Here is a 23,302-nt window from a genome sequence, read left to right as displayed (position 1 = left end):
CTGATAGAATCAAATTAAAATAAGTATTTCCTACGCAATCCTTGAGATCGATACTTGGAAATAAAACTCCTTATTACTACATCGGTAAAAATAGTACACTTGCTATTTTTCCGATCAAGTTTTTGGCGCCGTTGCTGGGGATTGCCAAAATACATATTTTAATTTCTATTCTATCGAAATTTTGTTGCTCGTCAACCAAAATTTTATCTGTGACAATTTTGTTATTCAATTCTAATCTTTGTCTAACTTGTTTATGCGAGGTAAGGCCTCAACGAATTTTTCTTTTGACGCAGATCCAGAAAGAACTCTTCGCGCTAGACGGAGACAAGCTAAGCGAGAAAAAATGGAATTAGCAGATAAAGCAGAGGAGGAAGTTGTTTCAGTGCACTCAGAGAATTCAGATTCAGACGCGGAAACAGTTCCTGAAATCATGGCTGCAAACCCATCACCACCACCACCACCAGAGAGACTTCTCGGTGACTATGGTGGAACCAACACTCCGGGTGGTCGTATGATAATTATCAACCAACCGGTTAATGTGGAACAATTTCAGTTGTATCCCAGCACCATTAATCAACTCGAAAGGCGGTCCTTTTTTGGAAGAGTGAATGAAGATGCCAACAAGCATCTCCAAAGGTTTTTGACTATGAGCATAACGCTGAAAATGCTGGGACATAACGAAGAAGCAATGAGGCTTCGTATGTTCCCATTCACTTTAGCAGATGAAGCCGAAGAGTGGTTCTATTCCTTACCTGCTGGCAGTATCACTACATGGGAGCAGATGGAAACAACATTCTTGCAGGAATATTTTCCCGCATCTGTGTCACTGAGAAAAAGATACGAGATCCTAAACTTCAAGCAGAAGGAGGGTGAGTCATTAGGAGATGCCTATAAAAGATTCAAGAGAATTCTAGTGGCTTGTCCTACTCACAACATGGATGAAACTGAGCAAATGCAAATGTTTGTTAATGGTCTCCGAATTCAAACGAGACAAATCCTTGATTCAGCAGCTGGTGGCTCAGCTAACTTTGCAACAGCCACCGGTATGAAGAAGATAATTGAAGCAATTGCCTCAAATGAGCATCTGGAGTTGTATGATAGGGTGTCAAGCAAATCTGCATTAATTGATTTGAAGCTTGAAACAAACAAGCAGGTAAAAATTGAATAAGCAGTTGCTGCAGAGGTGGAGAAAAGGTTAAAGGCACTAAACATAGGTGCTCAGAAGGTGGCTCAAGTACAACAGGCACCTAACGATGTATGTGGCATTTGTAATGGACCACACAATACTGTTCATTGCTTTGCAACACCACAGCAGATAGAAGATATCAAGTTTTTAAAGCAAAACAATCCCTACTCCAACACCTACAATCCGGGGTGGAAGAATCACCCCAACTTTGCTTGGAAAGATCAGAAGGGGAATGTGCAACAGCAGGTACAAGGCCAATATCAAAACCAATATCTGCAACAGCAACAACAAGTCCCAAAGAAGGCAGATTGGGAGATTGCAATTGAAAAGATGGCAGCTCAAAATATGCAATTTGAAGAAGAGACTAGAAACAATCAGAAGAATACCACCGCCTCCCTAAGGAATCTCGAAGTTCCACTGGGACAGATAGCACAGCAACTGGCAAGTTCTCGAACACCAGGTTCCCTACCAAGTGAAACAATTCAAAATCCGAGAGGTCAGGAGAATGTTAATACTGTCACGACGACAGAGAAAAAGGTTGCTAAAAAGAAAAAAATGATATCACCGAGCGAGCCGACTAAAGAAGAAACTACAAAAGAAACTAAACCGATGATTAAGTTGCCCTATCCTCAGAGAATGACAAAGAAGGAACCTAGTGAGTCGGACTTGGAGAAATTCATGACAATGTTTTAAAGGATTGAGGGTCATATGGCTTTGTTTGAAGCACTTGAAAGGATGCCCATGTACAAGAAATTCGTGGAAGAGGTAATGGCTGAAAAGAAACCAACCACTGAAGAACAGGTATCTGGTAAGGAACAATATAATGCAAACTCCCTGGAGCAGAACGTTCCTAACAAACAGAAGGATCCATGAACCGTCACAGTACCATGCACAATCAAAGAAAGAACCTTCAAAAAGGTACTAATAAATTCGGGAGCTAGTGTGAATCTGATGCCATTATCGGTCTATCACAGGCTGGGTATTAAAAACATCAGTGATATAAAGACCAATCTGAAGTTTGCGGATCACTCAAGAAAAGATGCATATGGTATAGCTGAAGATATGTTGGTAACAATAGCGGACTTGACTTTCCCAGTCGATTTTGTAATCCTAGACATACCTGAAGACAATGAGGCACCCATCATTCTGGGTCGACCTTTCATGAAGACGAGTCGATGCAAGCTCGACATGGATGAGTGCACGTTAACCTTGAAAGTTCACAACAAGGAAATAACATTGAATGCTATTGAAAACCAGGAGATAGAGGAAGATACAAAATCTCAGTATCAAGTAGGGTTAATCAGGACATTGAATACTATCAAAGGCTCACCACTACCAGTAGCCACCCGAAATGGAAAGATTCTGAACACTGAAAGGATAGTTAAAAAGGAATCGTGGCACAAAGGAGTCCACACTGATAAAAGAGACAACGTCCGTGTTGTAGACAAGAGGTGCAACAAGGTTTTGAACCTGAAATACCCCCCATGATAAGGGAAATGAACCGTCGAGCCATGCGACGTTAAACGAAGCGCTTCGTGGGAGGCAACCCACGCGTTTGATTTCTAATTTATTGCGTTTTTATTTTTCTTTGTGTGTGCTAAAATTTTGTGTAGGGGAGGAGGAGAATTAAAAGGGCAAAGTCACAAACACCTCCAAATGGAAGGAAACCACACAAGTGCAGTAAACCAACAGTAGTCGCTGTGAGTCCCCTTTGTATCTGGATTTAAACATTGAGGTCAATGTTTAGTTCAAGTGTGGGGGGGGGGGGGGGTTTCTCCTTTTATGTTTTTATTTTTTTTATTTTGTTTTGTTTTTGTTATGTTATCGTTATAATAGTATGTTTGTTTGTTTTGTTGTTTTCTATTCTTTTGGACCTACTGTGTGTACAGAGTGATGAGAAACGGTTGGACAAGCCCGGGATCAATGGTAGTGGATGAAAGAGACCCCTCATACTTATTCTGATAAGGCACCCCGGAAGTTGATGCAACCATGAGAAAGTAAAGTCGGACACAATTTGGTGACACTGGACCAAGAGAGCGGTATGGAAAGACCAAGTCAGAAAAGAACCACATAACACGGGAGGCTTCAGAGCTTACAAGCTAACCAACATGGTGAGATCACAAAAAGCCAAACACTAAATATCAGCATGAGAGTTCAGCCAGGTATGACTTTATCACTCTGATTTTGCGTATGTCCTGTTGACACGTCACAACATGACAACACACACTGAGGCAAGTTGTTTGGTTAGCCAGGGCCTTTATAACCATCCCTATCTGTATGTTTCCCTTCGTGAACCCCATTGAGCCTTAGCCATTTTATTCATCAGAAACCCCCTGTTAACTATTAAGCATTATTCATCATAAACCCCCTGTTAACTTTTAATCATTCAATTTTTTTCCATAACTCGGTATGATTGTGTGAATTACAAGATGTGCAATAAAACTAAGTTTGGGGTGGAAATCTTGAAAGAGAAGGCAAGTGCATAATAAGAGAGCATACAAAAAGAAAAATAGTATGTATGCTCTTTAAAAGAAAAAAAAATAAAAAAAAAGAGAAAAGAAAAACAAAAGAGAAAAATGCATTTGCCGAGACTTAAGACTCTAACACCTATAAAATGCTCGAAAAATTTGAGTAGAAAAAGAGTCAAAAGAGTGAAATTAACCCCCAGAGTATACGTGATGCACGAGAAAAAGAGAAAGAAAAATCACACAACATGACTGCCGAGTTCAAAACCCTTTGTTATCCATTTTTTTGTTTATCCCACCGTACCCAAGCCCCGTTACAACCCAAAAAGACCTCGTAAAGTGTGTGGAATCTGCTGTTGTCGTGACATTAGAATGTATTCAAATTTAAGAGTTTGGTATTGCATACTGTGCTGTGAGTGTACACACCTAACCCTGAGAGATGTTGTGAGTGTGTGAAAAGCTTGCAGGTGACGAGGTTTCTGATGTGGAAATGTGGTAAATTGCCTGAATCGGAGAGACCTGAAACTCGATTGGAAAGGAAGAACACAAATGGTGAAAGACTAGGTTGCATTGTGGAAAATTAATTCGGGGGTGACCTTTGTTTGGACTCAAGACATCACTTGAGGACAAGCAATGAGACAAGTTTGGGGTTGTGATCGGTCACCATTTCCATTGAATTCCCACCGTTAATCCGACATATTTTCATCACTTTGATAAGATTTATGGTTGTTTTTAGTTGCTTCGGAGTCATTTATCATGTTTTGTTGGTTTGGTATCGTATTGCATTCGATTACAAGTTTATGTCAAAAAGATCTCGTTTATGCTTCGTTTGGTAGTGTCATTGTTACAGGCCATTGCACAGGTTTAAAAGCAATAATGGTGAAGTTATGGATACCCAGAAAGGCAAAAATATGACTCATGGTAGAAACAGCAGGTCAACACGGGCACCCGTGTGCCACAACACTGCATGTGTTGTTGATCAGGCAGAGCAAAATGGGAGAAGAAAAACAGAGATCAACACGGGCACCCGTGTGGTGACACACGGCCGTGTTGTTTAAAACAGTGCATTAACACGGGCACCCGTGTGCCACAACACTGCCCGTGTTGGTGGACAGCAGTTCAACACGGGCACCCGTGTGCCACAACACTGCCCGTGTTGTTGGACAGGCAGAAAAACAGAGAGTTAACACGGGCACCCGTGTGTAGGAACAAGGCCTGTGTTGATGCCCCTGTAACTTAATCTGAAAATAATCATTTTGGAGAGCACACACGGGCACCCGTGTGGTGACACACGGCCGTGTTGATTGGACGCAGCTTGGAAAACCTAATTTTTGCTTTGTGAACCGATTCTGCTCATTAAGGGTAGTTTGGGCCTTTTGCTTGGAAGAGATTCATCTGAAGCTATAAGAAGGCTTGGAAGAGAAAGAAGAAGGCACCTTTTTACAGACGAAAGAAAACATTGCATTGGAGAAGATAGCGAATACGACGGATTTGAAGACGGCGAGATTCAAGGGCATCAACCATTGAAGATCAAACTCTCCTAATTCTTTGTAATGTCTAATCTTTACATTATGAGTTCTTTAATTACTATGAGAGGCTAAACCCCCTGATGCTAGGGGGGTGGTCCTGATGTTATCGCATGCTATGAATTTGAACCAATGATCTCTTGATTACTATGTTACGTATTTCAATTCAATTGTGTGATGTTATTATGCTTTTGTATCGGACAAATACAAATTGATCTATGACTTCCAATAACAGGATTGTGATTGGTAGGGTTTTCACACAATTGGGTTTATGAATGCATCATCTAGGACTAGTAACTTTCGTAAATCACCGTAGACCTTGATATTTTGTATGATTAAAACCAATGATTAATTGAATGGACATTTGAGTAAGAATTGGTAGTTTAATAGTTTCTTCCTTAAGGACTTAAGTAAGAACATTCTGAGGTTAGGTGATTGAATGTTTCATATGTATTAAGGAAATCGTGACTGAATTCATAGCCGGTTAACTCAACCACTCACCCTAGCATCTTTTATCTTAATCAATTATTTTTACTATTTTTGTGTTTACTATTATAAATTCCAAAACATCCAAACCATTATCTTTTTGTTCTGATAGAGTCAAATTAAAATAAGTATTTCCTACGCAATCCTTGAGATCGATACTTGGAAATAAAACTCCTTATTACTACTTCAGTAAAAATAGTACACTTGCTATTTTTCCGATCAAGGCTCTTTCGGAATCAAGGTTTCTAAGTATTGTTGTTGATGATAAATTCGGTGTCTCTCGAAACAATCAAATTAACCATTACAAATGTATAAAATATAGACTTCATTATCAGAACAAAAAAAAAAGTTTGATTTAAGCAGTGGAATTAATGCCTACAATTATAGTAATTAGAAGCCAAATGCACACTAAACGTATTTGAATCACTTCCTTCACTTGAAGAGACCCGTGATCATGAACTAAGTTAAAGTCTTGTTCAATATAAATACTAGTGCAGAGAACACTAGCTAGCAAGCACAAATTCACATTGCATCCTTCTTCCTAATATTACCAAATGGCTTCACTTTTCCTTTCACCCTTAGTCATTTTTCTGCTTGCTGTTTCAGCCATAGAATCAACTGTTGTAGATCTTACTCTAGTTCATGCTTTTCACAAAACTTCAAACCATGTTAAAGCTTATCCCTTGAATATGCCTTATATTCTAGAAAGTAGAGTTCCACCTTCTCCACGCCATGCTATTCCAACTCCAATTAATGTTTATCCCTTAAATATACATTTTATTCCATAAGAAAGTTCTATATCTGTTCGCTGTGAATTTTGGCGAACAACCTCTGGTTTACCAAAACGTGTAGAATTGGGTTACTTGCAGGATCAACCACACAAATCCTAGGACATGTGCAGATCTAAATGACTTTGAAGATATCTAGAACAACTTTCGTATCTTTTATTTTTGATTCTCTAAATATTTTATGTCGAAAGATGTTGATTAAAACGTTTAAACAGATGTAAATTTGACAAGATAAGATAAATGGCAGAAAGTAACTGACGAAAACATAAAGTGTCGAAAAGAAAGTGCAGAAAGATAATTGACTGGAAAATGTAAAAGGAATTTGCAAAGAACTTTAAACTTTATAAAATAAACTTTGAAGGAATTGGTGTTTGTTTACACATACATGTTCCAAATATGACTCTTTTCTCTCACACGGGTACTTTGAGTATTTTCAGGAATTTTGTACAAGTAAATTTTCACACCCTTTTTTCGATAACAACTACCCTATTTATATACAAATAACATAACTGTTACTAATGACCAAATCCTAAAACCGTGATAAATGGCTTTCTTCTTTTCGCCAGATGCTTCCACGCGTCTTCTGCCAAACGTCACAACTCTTCTGAATTTGAATATTTACACTTTACGTCGAAATGACGTCTCTCTCAAGACTTTGTCGAATTGTCGAAAGACTACAACATCCTCCATGTCTGTCAAAGGTGCCTTTCCACCTGCAGATATCTTGTCGAAATGTCGAAGCTTCAATTTTATCGAAGTGTCAAACAACACTTATCAACCAAACCGTTTATCCCATGTCGTCATTTGTCGAAAGAACCATTCTGCATACCAAATCTCATGGCGTCGAAAACGCATGTATACAAATTGCCCCCCCAGCAAAGACGTTTCGACTGTTTTTCTGGAGAAACAGTCATTTGTTGTCAACCAGTGTTTTTACGCCATGTCAATTAATCTTTATTAAATCCAAGTCTGATAATCTCAATTTCCAACACAAATTCATCATTACACTTTCTCCAAAATGTCACGTCTAGCCCACGTTCAGAGCCCACTTCCATCATTTCCTCACATCATGGTCTCTTTTCAACTTCCACCTCTCTAACACTCCCATCAAAATCGGCCACGTGTCCCACTATCATCATTACCATTCTAAAGCGTTTCATCATCTTCTTCCTATAAATACCCATAAACCTTTTTCTTTAAACCCTTTTTTACTTCAGATTACTTTTCTTCATACCCATTTCTTAAGCTTTCATACTCTCCTGAGAAAAATTCCTAAGTTCTTCCTCACAATGGCGCCTCAAAAACCTTCAAGCAGCAAACATTCCAAGAAGAAACAAGACTCGACTTTCTCTCCTGTGCATGATTTAAAAGGACCAATGACCATTGGAAATCAACAGTATGTTCCAGAACCTCCAAATGAGAAAGAGAAAGAATGCATCTATAAATCCCAGGTATTAATCCCTGTTCTTATTTCTGGAAACTGTCATGCTATGTTAGGTCCCCTTCCAAATCTAGAGATTAAACCAGATCGCTTAAAAGAATTTTTTCCATCTTACTTCCACACAAAACCCATAGGCGCTGGAAGAAAACCTCAGCCTAAAGAGAAAGTTGTAGAACAAAATGACCCATCGAGTTCGACGGATGCTGGAGAATTGAACTTAGCTTATCTAAATTACAATAGGATATTTAGCACCTGTCCATGGTCGAAAGACCCTTCTGACTACGTATCTTGGTTAGATAAAATTGAAAAGGTTAAAGGGGCTTTTTGGAAAGAAGTAGGCATTTTCGACCTTATTCAGTTGTCGAGAGTAGGACCTAATATCTGCCCAAATATGCTTTTGGCCTCTCTCTACTTCTGGGATAGTACTTACAACACCTTTCACCTCCCTTGTGGGATGGTTACGCCTACCCTTTTCGACGCAGCAACCATTGTTGGTCTTCATCCCAATGGTATAGATTTCGACCCTACTATCTTAAATGAAGATACCATTGCTTTCGAGACTAGCTTCGCCCTATACTCTTTATTTACATCCCATTATCATGACAAGAGCGCCACTGAAGTTTCAGATGTCGAACACATAACTTTTTTGACTCTGTGGCTATCCAAATATGTGTTCTGCTCTCGCTCTCTTCAAGTTGCCAAGAGATTCATCACCATAGCCAATCAACTTCATGCAGGCACAAAATTATGTTTGAGCGAAATGATTCTGGCTAATCTTTATGAATCTCTAAGTGAGAGTGTACATTTTCTGAAAAACGCCAAAACCCAAGGTAAAATCAACTTATCAGGACCTTTTTGGCTCTTGCAATTATGGCTTAATGCCATATTTGAAGCTAATCTTCCTGTAGCACCAGAAGTAGATGAAGAAGAAGTGAAAAATAGGATTGTCGAATGGCCAAGGTTGGTGCAAATAACACCAACTGATGAAGGGATTAGCCTTCGACAAGCTTTCAAAAGCTATGTCATGATGTTTGCCAAGAGGTATCAATTTACTTCGACCATGGCACCTTTTGCTGATAGAAAAATTGGACCTAAGTGGTTTACCCAACAACTGCCTTTGGAAATGCAGAAAGATGAAAATATATTTCTGAATGTTTGGGAGTCATTCTTAACCCCTAGGCTCCTTTTTTCTTATCGTAACACCACTAAAAACCAAATTGCTTTGATAGTTTATCAACCCAACCTTGTTTCTAGACAATTTGGCCTAATCCAGATAAAACCTCGACCTATATTCCCCAAGAAAGGGTCCATCATCTTTTATAACTCCCTTCATACTGAAGACGAGGGCAGAGAACTGTCGAAGAAATTGACTGATGACTCTCTTGACATTCGACCGGTTATATTTTGACTATCATTCCTATGTACTACTGAGTTTGATGAATGGTGGAAAGACTATTATTCCAACAGATTTTTCGACGTAGCTGCCTTTGCTACACATTTGACCAACGCTTTCGCTTTTGTGCAGGATCGGACCAAAAAAGGTATTCAAAGACACATTAGGGAAATACAGAAATTTCAAAAGTATTTCGAAATTGCGTATAGACCCGATGATCTTAGTCAAACCATACACGAAGCAGCAACAGAATTGAAACGTAAACTGACGGAGAAGTTTGAAAAACTGTCATTGCCTTCAAATCTTCGACCAGAGGCGCGCTATGACCTGGCTTTTAGTTGTCATCCACCAAAATTCCCTCCTTTGCCAACTGCTGAGTTTGACGTGGCATTTAGCCCTCCATTTCCAGATTGGTTCGTTTGTGGGGATTTTATGAAAATTCTTCGTCAACAGTACCAAAAACCCGCTGAGCGTGTGGTTCCGACTAAGTATCATCTAGGCGAATACCCAGGACACCTTCATATTGGAATAGAACACGTTCGCGTGGAAGATCCCATTCTTGAAGGTGTTCACAGAAAACATGATTTTTCCTTTTGTTATTCTAACTGTATTATCATGTATTTCTTATATTTGTTTCTGAATCTTCTTTCTTTCCCTAGCCGTGAGGATTCCTGCCAAGAAAGCCTCTATCGAAGCATCACCCAGTGCTGCTAAGAAACATCCGACAAAGGTACCACCTTTTATTCTTCTTATTTATTTTCTCCACTTTAAAACTAACTGGCTTTGGTCTGCATGACTAGGTAAGTCGAAAACCCGCAACAGTCCAAAAGAGAAAGAGTGAAGAGGAGAAAGAAGAGGATAAAGTTTCTAATGAAGAATCTGGTGACGAATCTCCAGAGCTAATCCCCCCTCCCCAGAAGAAGAAGAAACTTACAAAGGTCTCTTCCCAAAGATCCATAGTTAAATCAACCAGGAAGGATTCTGCAAGTACCCCCCTGCTAAGCCTCAGTCGAAGGACACGGAGAGTGGGAAATCCAGCTTTAACACTGAGATTCCTGAGGTAAGTTTTTTTTTATTTCGACAGTATATATATTCACCTTTCCTGCATCTTTTTCTTCTAAACCTTATAATTATTTTCAGGAACAAGTGGCTGTCGAAAGGACACCTGAGAAAATTCTAGAGGAAACAGTCCTAGAAGAAGATATCCCTACAAGTGATCTTGTCAGGCAAACTGTAGCAGAAATCGACGCTACAGTGGGTGAAGCTTCTGAAGATGAATCTCCTCCTCATCCAGGATTAAATGCTGCACCTCAGGGTGATGACATTGACATGGAGGTTGGGGTCGAAGATGATCCTGAAGACGAAGCTGCCAAAGATGGGGACAACCAGTCGAAACATACAGAGGCTGAGCGTACTTCAGAGCGAAACACTCCACCTGCTCCTGACCAGACCCAAGGGAGTGGCAAATCAACTGGTTCGACTAGTTTCTCCCGCGAGGAGCTTGAAAATCTCAAAGTGCAGAGACCCTTAGAGTATCTGAAGGCCATGCTTAGCGCCCGTTTTAATTTTCAAGATTCTTCACAGAGCAGTTCGACTACTTCTGGGGCCACTTCTGAAGCACCATCACTTGGCAACATCTTGACCAAAATTAAAACGAAAATCCTTGATGTTGATTTGTTCAAAATTTTGGAAGAGAACTCCCTTGCTCACCTTGAACTTAAGAAAATTTTGAAGCAAGTGAATGTCTTGGAAGCTTCTGCTGAGGTTGGGAGTTTTGTGATGGAGCTGATGACTCTCATTGACTTGGCCACTGCAGATCTTCTCCGTCAAAGAGATCTTACCACTCAAATCTCCTCAAAGTTTGAAACTCAAACTGCTGAATGGGATGCTGTTTCGACTTCGACTGACAAAGTTTCAAAGTTACAAAAGCTTTCTGAAACTTATGTCAAAGAAGTTGCTGCTTGTGATGACAATATCCAAAAATGGGAGAAACATATAGCAGCACTTCAAGAAAAGATCTCTCAAGAGAAGAAACGTAAGGCATCCATACAGTAACCCAAGCAAAGCGAGATTGACGAAGAGTTAAGGGTGGGTATTCGACATGCTGAGAAGGCCCAGCAACTTAGTCAAGAGATTGAGACTCTTTCTACTCACAAAAGTCTTTGTGATCATCGACTCCAGTTTTAGAGGCAGAAATCGCCACTTTGAAGGAAACTTTTGCCAGTATTAATTTGTAGTCGAATTGATTTAACAATTCTCAGCCCTCTGAGGCTTTCTTTGTAATGACTTAAATGCCATTTTTATTTGGCAAATCTTATCACAATTATGTTTGCAATTATTCTATCATTAGTTTTACTTCCTGCAATATTGGCTTATATTTTTTCAAATACTTGCCATTTATCTTTAGGATTCTCTCATCCTTCCCTATTTCTTCAATCTCATACGCACCATTTGAAAATATTTTCAAAATCTGGAAAGGTCCTTCCCACTTAGGAGACCATTTTCCCATTAACTTATCTTTTCGATCCATAGGAAGCATTACTTTCCAAACGAGATCACCAATTAAGAAGGTCTTGAATTTTACTCTCTTATTGTAAAACTTTTCGACTTTTTCTTTTTGTCTTCTTATTAGATCTAGCGCACATAGTCTTTCTTCGTCCAGATCAACCAATTCATCCATCATCATACTCCAATATATATCTGATGGGATTTCATGATGCCTTTGCACTCTAACTGACTGCAAATATATTTCGACTGGTAAAACTGCATCATGTCCGTAAGTCAACTTAAATGGAGTCGAATTCGTTGCTTCTTTAGGAGATGTTCGACAAGCCCACAAGACTTGATCTAGAGTCTTATGCCAATTTCTAGGTTTTTTCCCTACATGCTTCTTGATCAAATTTATCACTACCTTGTTGGCTGCTTCAACCTGCCCATTGGCTTGAGCATAGTAAGGTGTCGAAGTAAGGAGTTTAAGACATGTTTCTTGTGCAAATTTCTGCATGTTTTTACCAGTGAACACAGATCCTTGATCTGTTGTTATTGTTTCAGGTATCCCAAATCTGTAAATTATGTATTTTTGGATAAAGTCTATGACTGCTTCTTGATCCACATTTACCAATGGTATAACTTCAATCCATTTAGTGAAATAGTCTATCCCAACCAAAATGTACCTTTGTCCTTTTGAAGAGGCTGGTCGAATTTCCCCAATCAAGTCTAAAGCCCATCCTCTAAATGGCCAGGGCTTTATAATTGAATGCAGCTCACTTGCAGGAACATGAGATATGCCTGCATGTACTTGACACTCCTGACATCCTTTTGCAAATTCGACACAGTCCTTCAGCATTGTTGGCCAATACATTCCTTATCGAAATAATAACCACTTCATTTTGTGACCTGCTTGGTGTGCGCCACACGCTCCACTGTGTACATTCGACAAGGCTATGTAGGCTTCGTCTTCACCTAAGCATTTCAACAAGACTCCTTCTGCAATCTTTTTGAACAATTCATTTCCCAAAAGTACATAACTCAAAGCTCTGTATTTTATCTTTCTTTCTGCTTTCTGATTTGGGTCTTGTAGATAATTTTTGATAGACCTTCTCCAGTCTGTAATTCCTGAATCATCTATGTTGAATATCTCAAAGTTTTCTTCGTCACCGTATCCTAATCTTATTGACTCTAGATCTGATGGGGACAACTTGGTGGATACGACTCTTCCTCTGACTTCAATGGCTTCTTCTAGCTTTTCCTTCGACACTTTATATCCAGATGCTAGTTGAGCGAGATCGTTCGCTTCCTGGTTCTCCAACCTGGGAATGTGCCTGAAGACCACATTGTCGAACTCCTTGAGAAGTCTATTGGCTATTTCAAAGTACATGATTAAATTTTCTTTCACGCACTTATACTCTTTCGTCAACTGCTTTATTACCAGTTCGGAATCGCCCATTATTTCGACTCTTGTTGCCCCCAATTTCAACAAGATTTCAAGTCCAGCGATCAAAGCTTCATATTCTGCTTCATTATTTGAACACAGGCTTTCAACTTTGTACTTGAATTTTGTTGGAATTCTGTCAGGAGAAATAATCAACATCCCAACGCCAGTTCCATTTTTATGACTGGAACCGTCGAAATACAGTTTCCAAGGTTCTAATTCGACATATTCCACATCTTCGTCTATAGAGTGGTCGGCTATGAAATCAGCGACCACTTGTCCTTTCACAGCTTTTAAAGGCAGATATTTCAAGGAGTATTCTGTTAATGCTAAAGCCCATTTTCCAATTCGACTATGTAAAATAGATTTAGATAACATATACTTTATTACGTCGAAATGGGAGGAAATATATACATCAACAGGTTTTATATAATGCTTCAATTTCATACAAGAGAAGTATACACACAGACATAGCTTTTCTATAATACTATATCTAGTTTCAGCATCATTCAGGACTCTACTGAGATAATAAATGGCTCTTTCGACGCCATTCTCATCTTCTTGACACAACATACTTCCTAATGTTTTGTCTGATGCCGAAATGTACAATCTCATACTTCTTTTTCTGCAAGGAGACATCAGGATTGGGGGACTAGCCAGGTAGTCCTTGATTTTGTCGAAGGCCGCTTGCTGTTCTTGCCCCCATGCGAAGTCTTCCTTCTTTAGTCGAAGTAGAGGAGAGAAAGCTTGTGTCTTCCCACTGAGGTTGGAGATGAATCTTCTGAGAAAGTTGATTTTCCCTAGCAGAGACTGCAACCCCTTTTTGGTTGATGGCGCTTTCGCCTCCATTATGGCCTTGGCTTTGTTTTCATTTATTTCGATCCCCTTCTTGTGGACCACAAAACCTAAGAAGTCACCCGCCTGCACACCGAAAGCACATTTAAGTGGGTTCATTTTCAAACCAAACTTCCTCATCCTTTCAAAGGATTGTCGAAGATGATCTATATGACTTTTCCCTGAAACAGACTTAATCACAATATCGTCAATATACACTTGCATGAAAGTTTCAATAAAGTCGTGAAAAATGGAATTCATAGCACGTTGGTAAGTTGCTCCAGCGTTCTTTAACCCAAAAGGCATTACTACCCATCCGTACGTTCCTATTGTCCAGGACAACGGAAAGCCGTTTTAGGAACATCTTCTTCAGCGATAAAAATTTGGTTATAGCCAGAGTATCCGTCTAACATACTTAAGTACTCATGGCCGGCTGCAGAATCTATGAGCATTTCTGCCACTGGCATAGGATATTCATCCTTTGGGGTAGCCGAGTTTAGGTCTCGAAAATCAATGCATACCCTAAGTTTGCCATTTTTCTTAATTACTAGAACAATATTTGCAATCCATTCGACATACCTGGTTGTGCGGATGAACTTGCATTTTAGAAGTCTTTCGACCTCTTCTTTTATTTTCGACAGGATTTCTGGTGCGAAGCGTCTCGGAGTCTGCTTTACTGGCTTCTTTCCTTCCATTATCGGTAACTGCATTTCGACCAAACTTCTGTCAAGACCAGGCATCTCGTCATAATCCCATGCGAAACAGTCTTTGAACTCTTTCAGCAACTGGACTATTTCGACCTTGAACTGGGGGTCCATTTTTGCGCTTATGTAGGTTGGTCTGTTCTCTGCCCCCACTCCTAAGTTTATTTCTTCTAAAGGATCCAGCGCCACCATCTTCTCGTTAGTTGACACTGGATCTTTTTCGAACCCTAGAGGTTCGTCGTCATAAATAGCGTCAAGCTTTTGGTGTTGCCATTCGCCCATTTGGTTGTTATCATGATCTTCTACAACGTCTTTTTGGGGACATTGTTTGTTGGAGTTTTCTTTGCTGGCTTCGACAGCCATGTATTTTACTTCAGCCTCAAGGACCTCTTTGAGTTTGTTTTCGGCTATGTAAGCCGTAATCTTTTCGAGCGCTGATTGTTCACTCGTCATCGTCAAATTCGCTTCCCCATCCCGTTGGCGCTATATGAGTAGTTCCCCACATGTAAGTTTCGCCAATTACTTCTTTATCCCACTGGAAACCATGTGTAGGATGAAGGTACATGGAGCAGTAGGCATTGTCTGTCGCCTTTAAGTCGAATTCGGCTGGACTGCATGGAGGTATGTGAGCCAGGTTCTTGTTGAAGCTTTGACCGTTGACATTGTTTATCTCTGTCATGAAGTAGCTTTGATCAGCCTCAATGTTTTCGACGATCCCGTCTGGCCTCCATATGGCTATTCGCTGATGCATTGAAGAGGGTACGACTCCTACGCCATGAATCCACTCCCTTCCAAGCAGTAGGTTGTAGTTCGCCCTTGAAGCAATGACCATAAACATCGTTGGCCTTGTTATGGTTCCAACAGTCAGATTCACCTGGATAACGCCCATGGTGGTTCCTACTTTTCCTTCATAATTCGACAACACCATGTTGTGGGGTTTCGCGTCTGAGTCGTCTTTCCCTATCTTCTTCAGCATGAAATGGGGCATCAAATTCACTGTTGCTCCCCCATCCACCAGTATCTTATTCACACCAACATTCTCCACCTTTCCTTTTATGAACAAAGGCTTCAAATGCGCTTTCATGGAGTCATCTGGTCTTTCGAAGAAAGCGTTCTGCTCTTCGACGCATCCATTATTCATAACATAGTAGCAAACGGGCCTGTGTGCCATTGTTTCCTCTTCCATCTCGTCTTCTTCGTCTTCAACCTCCATAACTCTATCATAGTCTCTAGGGAGAACAGAGACCACGTTGCAGATCACATTAAAGGATGATTCTGAGTCAGATTCGAAATTGTCCATTATTTCGTCGTCCTCCTGCATCTTCTCTTTCGACGCCACAGGTTCGACAAGGCCGCCAGGATTGATCCGGGGGGAAACCTCTTTTCTGCTTCTTATCTGGCGATTGTTACTAGACTCTGCTTTATCTTTGCTGTCAGTGTCTTTTCCATTCACGCTCTTTTCTGCGGCCTCTTTCTCTGCCCTTTTCTGCCTCTGGAATCTCCTCCATTGGGATCTGGACATGGGGTTTTTGCCTTTGTAATTCTCCGAAGGATATGGTCTTGGCTTGTGATTTTCTATTTCCTTCTTGCCTTCCATCGAAGCGCCTCTCTGAACCTCAAACTTTCCCCATTTCTTCTGCCCCTGGGCATCTCTAATGGGTTGAACCCATTTGTCGTCCGTTGCTTTGTTAGATGGTTTATAGGTGTTATGACGTCTTTCTCCATGCCTCCACTGGTGGTGATCACTTCTCCTTGGGTCATATCTTACTGTTCCCCAATTCTCTTTCCTCTTGGCTCTATCCACTGCTTCCAGGTTGGTTGCTGCCTTCCTATCAAAGATTGCACTGCAGCGTGGGCATAGCATTACTTCGGTTTTCATCCTTTGGCACCTCTTGATGAACTCTATTAAATTTTCCTCCTCTTTAGGATACGCCAGCCTCTGGTGCTCCTTTCGACGATGATCTTCGTCCACTTCGGCCTGGTCCCTCTGAGATATTTCCACCATGTTTACCCCAACATTTCGTTCGTCAGCGATGCTTAATTCGTTCATCTTTCTAATGAGTCTCTCCTCTTCGCCTTCGATGCCTTTTGGTGTTTGGTCGAACTCTTTCTCTGGGCAGCAGCACCAAGATATGTTCTTGGGGCCATGTTTGCAACAACATTTGTTCCAATTCCTTCTGGGGTCTTCCATCACCCTACGCAGAATTCCACTGACCACGGGCTTCAAAGGACCATTAACAGCTTCCGCTTTGATCTTTGTGACTTCTTCACTGAAAGGCCTCATAGTGCTGACGCATTTTGCGACATCACCTATCTTTGTTTGATCAAGATCAAGGCCTTTAGTAGATTTGTTTTCAATAATGAGGTCTTCGGTAACCTTCTTTTTCGTATTAGGGGGATGCTCAATTGCCTCAACTGTTTCTTCATTGTTGTCTGAGGAAACATCTCCCCAACCGCTTGGTTGGATTGTGTTGATGTCGATCTGAGAGCTTGCCGGCGCATTGTACTTCATAAGATAATCATACTTCCCACTTGGCTGTCCCAAGCGGTCCCAATTCCCCTCTTGTCGAAACTTCACATCTTCGACAGTATCGTCACCGTCCTTCTTGTCGAAACCTTCAGTAGTTTCCATTGTTTTCTAGTTATCGAAGCCTTCAGTAACTTCAACTTCGTTCTGGCTTGCGAGATCATCAGCAATCTCGACCATGTTGATATTTGTGTCGAAACTTCCAGGGGCCTCCACCATTTCCAAATTGCCATCAGGAGCAACTTCGACCTCCACCATGTTCACGATGGATGGTTCAGCGTAGTGGGCTTCGACTGTCTTCATGGGATTCGAATCGATCCTCATTTGTTGTTTTGGTTTGTCACCAAACTTCAGCCTTCCGTCACGGATAACATTTTGAACGAGATCCCTGAAAAAGAAACAACGAGACGTTTTATGGCCCAGAAAATTATGGTATTTACAAAAACCTATCTTTTTCTGTTGTTCCATAGGCGGTTCTTTAGCGCCTGGCGGTTTTATTAATTAACCATCTTTAACCAACAGATCGAAAATTTCGTCACATTTGGTGATGTTGAACGTATAAGTCCTTTTGGGGAACTTATCGTTGGTTTCGACTGGGTTTCCGTTCGACGGAGTTAGCACTTTGCACGAATAAGGTGGGCCTTGCTTTAGTTCTGCTAGGTCAATCTCTTGTTCGTCGAAGTTACTTGGTTCGTTTTCGTCGTACTCATCATCTTGGCGAACCCCTACGTAGGCCACCCTTTCTTTTTTATTCTTATTTGCTCTGAATTTTTCGTCCCTTAACCTTTCGACCTGTCTCACTCTATCTGCTAATTGTGCCATATCCCTCAGATACTGGGTATCTAGTTTCTTCCTTATAGAATAATCTAGTCCCCCTGCGGCCATTTCGACCAACTCATGTTCTGGCACCGGGGTGAAACATCTAGCCTTTAGCAATCTGAACCTATTTAAATAATCATCTATTGGTTCTGAGTGTTTTCTCTTAACACTGGCTAATTCTTTCAGACTTATTTTTGTTTGTCCCATGTAGAATTGTTCATGGAACAACCTTTCTAATTGTGTCCACGTATATACTAAGTTTGCAGGCAAAGATGTAAACCAAGTAAACGCGTTTTTTGTTAAGGAACTAGGGAAATATTTTATTTTCAAATTTTCATTACGGGCTATTTCCCCTGCCTCGATCAGATAACGTGCCACATGTTCTATGGTGGACTCACTAGTGTCCCCTGAGAACTTTGTGAACTTAGGAACTTTCCACCTTGGTGGCAGTTCTTCTTGTAGAATATATTCCGACAGTGGGGATGCGTAACTAGGCCTTTGTAATCCCATGTTCATCCCATTTTGTGCCATTATCGTTTCGACCATGGCTGCCAAATTGTTTTCGACAGGCGAATCATTATACCGTATCCGTTGTTGCAATACAGCATCCGCGTCTTGGCCTCTCTGGATTACTATCCTTCTAGGCTCTTGTGGAACAGGGATTTCGACACGAGGCTGTTCGACTGCATCCTCTTGGTTTCTGACGTTTGTTTGAGGATTGTCCAACGGTATCTGGTTTATGGTAGGCTCTTCCTGGACCGCTACCACTGGGTTATGAACCACTTGTTCTCTGTGTCGAGTTTGAGGGACTCCAAAGAAATCAGCAATGCGCGTCATTTGCGCTGCCAACAATTGGTTTGTTTAGGTGGTGTTTTGTATTAGAGGGTTAAACACCGCTCCCATTTGTTGTGTCAACATTTGGACCATATCATGATTACTCTCGTCCATTTGTTGTCTAATTACCTACGCAGAATTATTTGTTATCGGCGGCACGTAAAGTGGTTGTTGATTTAGTCTACTCATGTTTCCGCCATATCCTGGCCCTTGTAAGGGTGAAGACATATTGGCCATAGAATCAGAATATACTACCGGAGAATTGTGTAGATTTGCCATTACTGAAGTTGGCATTCCAAATGGTTGTTCCCTACCAGGTAAAGGCATGGTGAAATTTGTCACAAAAGGCCTAGAAGTGTTTCCCATAGGAGGGGGTGTCCCAACGGGCATTTGTTGTGCCCTGAAGGACGAACTAGGCGCATTTTGCGATATTGAAACCGCTGGCATTGACCCTGTTGACGAAGGTACAGCCTCTGACACAGGGACTGATCCTACATTGCCTTCTGTCGAAGGGACAGGGTTGGATACTGGGATGGCTTCATTTGGATTAGAATTATTTGGATTATTTGGCTGATTCGCCATTTTCCTTACTCTTGTTCTTTTAGGTATTTCTACGTCGGGTACGGCTAATTTACCGCTTCTTAGTCTCATACAACGAAGAAAAACTTTGACTAACGATTATCTAAGTTCCTAGATTTCTGCACAGTCCCACTGGGCGTGCCAATTTGTTCGCTGTGAATTTTGGCGAACCACCTCTGGTTTACCAAAACGTGTAGAATTGGGTTACTTGCAGGATCAACCACACAAATCCTAGGACATGTGCAGATCTAAATGACTTTGAAGATATCTAGAACAACTTTCGTATCTTTTATTTTTGATTCTCTAAATATTTTATGTCGAAAGATGTTGATTAAAACGTTTAAACAGATGTAAATTTGACAAGATAAGATAAATGGCAGAAAGTAACTGACGAAAACATAAAGTGTCGAAAAGAAAGTGCAGAAAGATAATTGACTGGAAAATGTAAAAGGAATTTGCAAAGAACTTTAAACTTTATAAAATAAACTTTGAAGGAATTGGTGTTTGTTTACACATACATGTTCCAAATATGACTCTTTTCTCTCACACGGGTACTTTGAGTATTTTCAGAAATTTTGTACAAGTAAATTTTCACACCCTTTTTTCGATAACAACTACCCTATTTATATACAAATAACATAACTGTTACTAATGACCAAATCCTAAAACCGTGATAAATGGCTTTCTTCTTTTCGCCAGATGCTTCCACGCGTCTTCTGCCAAACGTCACAACTCTTCTGAATTTGAATATTTACACTTTACGTCGAAATGACGTCTCTCTCAAGACTTTGTCGAATTGTCGAAAGACTACAACATCCTCCATGTCTGTCAAAGGTGCCTTTCCACCTGCAGATATCTTGTCGAAATGTCGAAGCTTCAATTTTGTCGAAGTGTCAAACAACACTTATCAACCAAACCGTTTATCCCATGTCGTCATTTGTCGAAAGAACCATTATGCATACCAAATGTCATGGCGTCGAAAACGCATGTATACAATATCATAAATTAGATTCTCACATTCTAATAAAACAACTATGTTAATTAGAATGTTGTTTATATTTTATCTAGTGTCATTGGTCTTTTATGTTTATCAATGTATCTCTTAATTTATGTGTTCATGTCATGTCGTAATTGTTTTCTTCCATGAAATTGCAACCTTAGTACATAAAACTTATATAGACAGACTACATTTGACACTGGTGAATTCATGTCATGAACATTTGTTAGTCTACCCAAGAAAAGTGATAAACTTGTATTCATTGTATTGCATAAATTTGTTCGTGATACCTTATTTTGAGCCAACTTCAACCCCTCAATGTTGCTTTATAGGCCTCAATCAAGGCTGGAATGAATAGAGCTTTCAACCCGAAGGCTGGAATGAATAGAGCTGTTCAGGATAGAGCTTTCAACCCGAAGGCTGGAATGAATAGAATGGCGAACCCAATTTCTAGCATATATAAGGAATCCATATCTACAACCTAAGGAAGTCGTTCGAAGATTAAATCGAAGTTGCTATAGATTAGCAACGATTTTGCTACTGATTAGCTACGATTTTTTTTTTGGATTCATGTGCACCGTTGACTTTAGTCGTGTGGTATGCCACATCATCATCTTGTCAAGCTAGCATTAACATGTGTATGTCCAATCACAAAAAAAAATTCACGTGGCATTGCCACGTCAGCTTTTGTTAACGGATGTTAGAAGGAGAGACCAAAAGTGTGGATGAAAAATATTATGAGGACCATTCTTTAAAGGAAATTTTTAGAGGGACTAAAAGTGAAATTGACCATATTTAGAGGGGACAAAAACTTATTTAACCCTTATTATTATTATTTAAATATTTAGACAAAATAAGTACCACCATTAAGTCACATATATAAAGTGGAAGATCCGAGTTCGAATAGTGACACTACAAAATGTTATAAATCTAAACCGTTCATTCATTATACTCGTTTTTATTAAGTTTTAGTTATATATTCACTAAGGGCATGCGAGGTACCTCAAAAAATATATGTTAATATTGTTAGATTTGTGGATCTACGTGTTTGCATCGCTACTGCGGAAATAACATATAATGACGGGGTCGAAACACATATAGTGACGATTTCATGTCTGTTGTTAGGTAGTGTGTGATTGTATGTATGCTAGTTTCCACAACGGACGAATGACCATGGTTATAAGTTAGGTATCACACTACTTATAACAACAGGTAAAGAAGACAACGTTGTGAAATAGTTTATAGGTCATGAGTTCGATTCTCAACAACGTCATACTTGCGTTATATTATTCTGCATAGCGCTATACTTATAACAACGATTGAATTAAAAACCGTTGTGATATTATTTGTTTTTTTAGTACATATTTTTTAATTTTACAATATTCTCAAATTTTTAACCTGAATATTTGTGAATCGTATCTAATCAGAAACAACAATATATCCACTTGTGAATTGAATTAGACAAAAAAATTGTATTACATCAATGACACAATTTCATTAGAAATCAAAAATTGTATATTACATCAAAACCAAAATGACACAAAACAACCTACAATGTACACATCATTATATCAAATAATACTATCTTGTTGTCTTGGCCTCTTTGCGTCTTGAATTTAAACACCTATAATTTCAAATAATAATAGTTGTTGGAAAATATCATCATTAGAAATTATAACATACAATAAATTATGAAGGAAGAATATAAAATACTTACTTGTTAGTTTTCCCATATGTCTTATTGATGATCGTTACGAATAGAATGTACATCATCTCTATCAACTTGTTCATATGAAGTAGGCACTTGTGTTGCATGAGAAGGAGTGGAAGAAATATCAAAACATTCATCATCAATATGTGAAATTTGTTTTCCTTTGAGAATAATTGACCATCTCTTCGATAAGTTCGCAGGGTCGATCACATAAAAAACTTGTTTTGTTTGAGTAGTCAAATGAATGGTTCGATGTTGTTATAAGTTTCCTTGCCAAGGTCAATCCGTGTGAATCATAACTCATCATTTTGTACACCATTGTTATTGGAAATCCACTTGCATTTAAATAAATGTACTTTGAAATAACACAATCAATCTCCAAAATCTCCTCAATGACACCATAGAATGCAGTGGCTGTCAAAATATGATTCTCTTTCGAGCTAGAGAAATACATGGATTCGGCCTCAACCATAACCCCACCACTGTACTTAGATCATATTTTGTTTTTGTATAAAAGGAATAATTAGAAATGTTGTATGTTATCTAAGTTATCATAGTAAATTTTGGCATGTACAACAACCATTTAATTTCCTCGGATGCACCATCATCATTAGAAATCCTCTTGTTAAACCAACTTATGAATTCATTTTTATGATGTGTCAACAACCACTTGTCATTCATTCGAGAATATTTTTTCTTTATCATTATTTTGTAAATAGCCATGTAAGGTTCAACTGCACTAAGATTATTCAATATATAGAAATGTGCTTCAAGTACTACATCTTGATTCATTGACTTAACATTTAAACTTTGAGTACCTCTATCTTCAAATATGTTAGCATGATGAGACTTTGGAATTCCAATAGACCATGTTTCCAATAAATAGTTTGAACAAAACTCAAGAGCTTCTTTTGTGATGTACCTTTCAACAATTGAAGCTTCCAGACGGTGATGATTCTTTTTAAATACTTTAAATATATTTATGTATCACTCTATAAGATAAATCCACCTTAAATAAACTAGACCGTAATCTCTGACTAGATGAACAAGTAAGTGAACCATAATATTAAAAAATGATGGA

Source organism: Lathyrus oleraceus, chromosome 5, assembly GCF_024323335.1.
Source record: "Lathyrus oleraceus cultivar Zhongwan6 chromosome 5, CAAS_Psat_ZW6_1.0, whole genome shotgun sequence".
In the NCBI taxonomy this organism is placed as follows: Eukaryota; Viridiplantae; Streptophyta; class Magnoliopsida; order Fabales; family Fabaceae; genus Lathyrus; species Lathyrus oleraceus.
Note: the sequence above shows the minus strand (reverse complement) of the source record.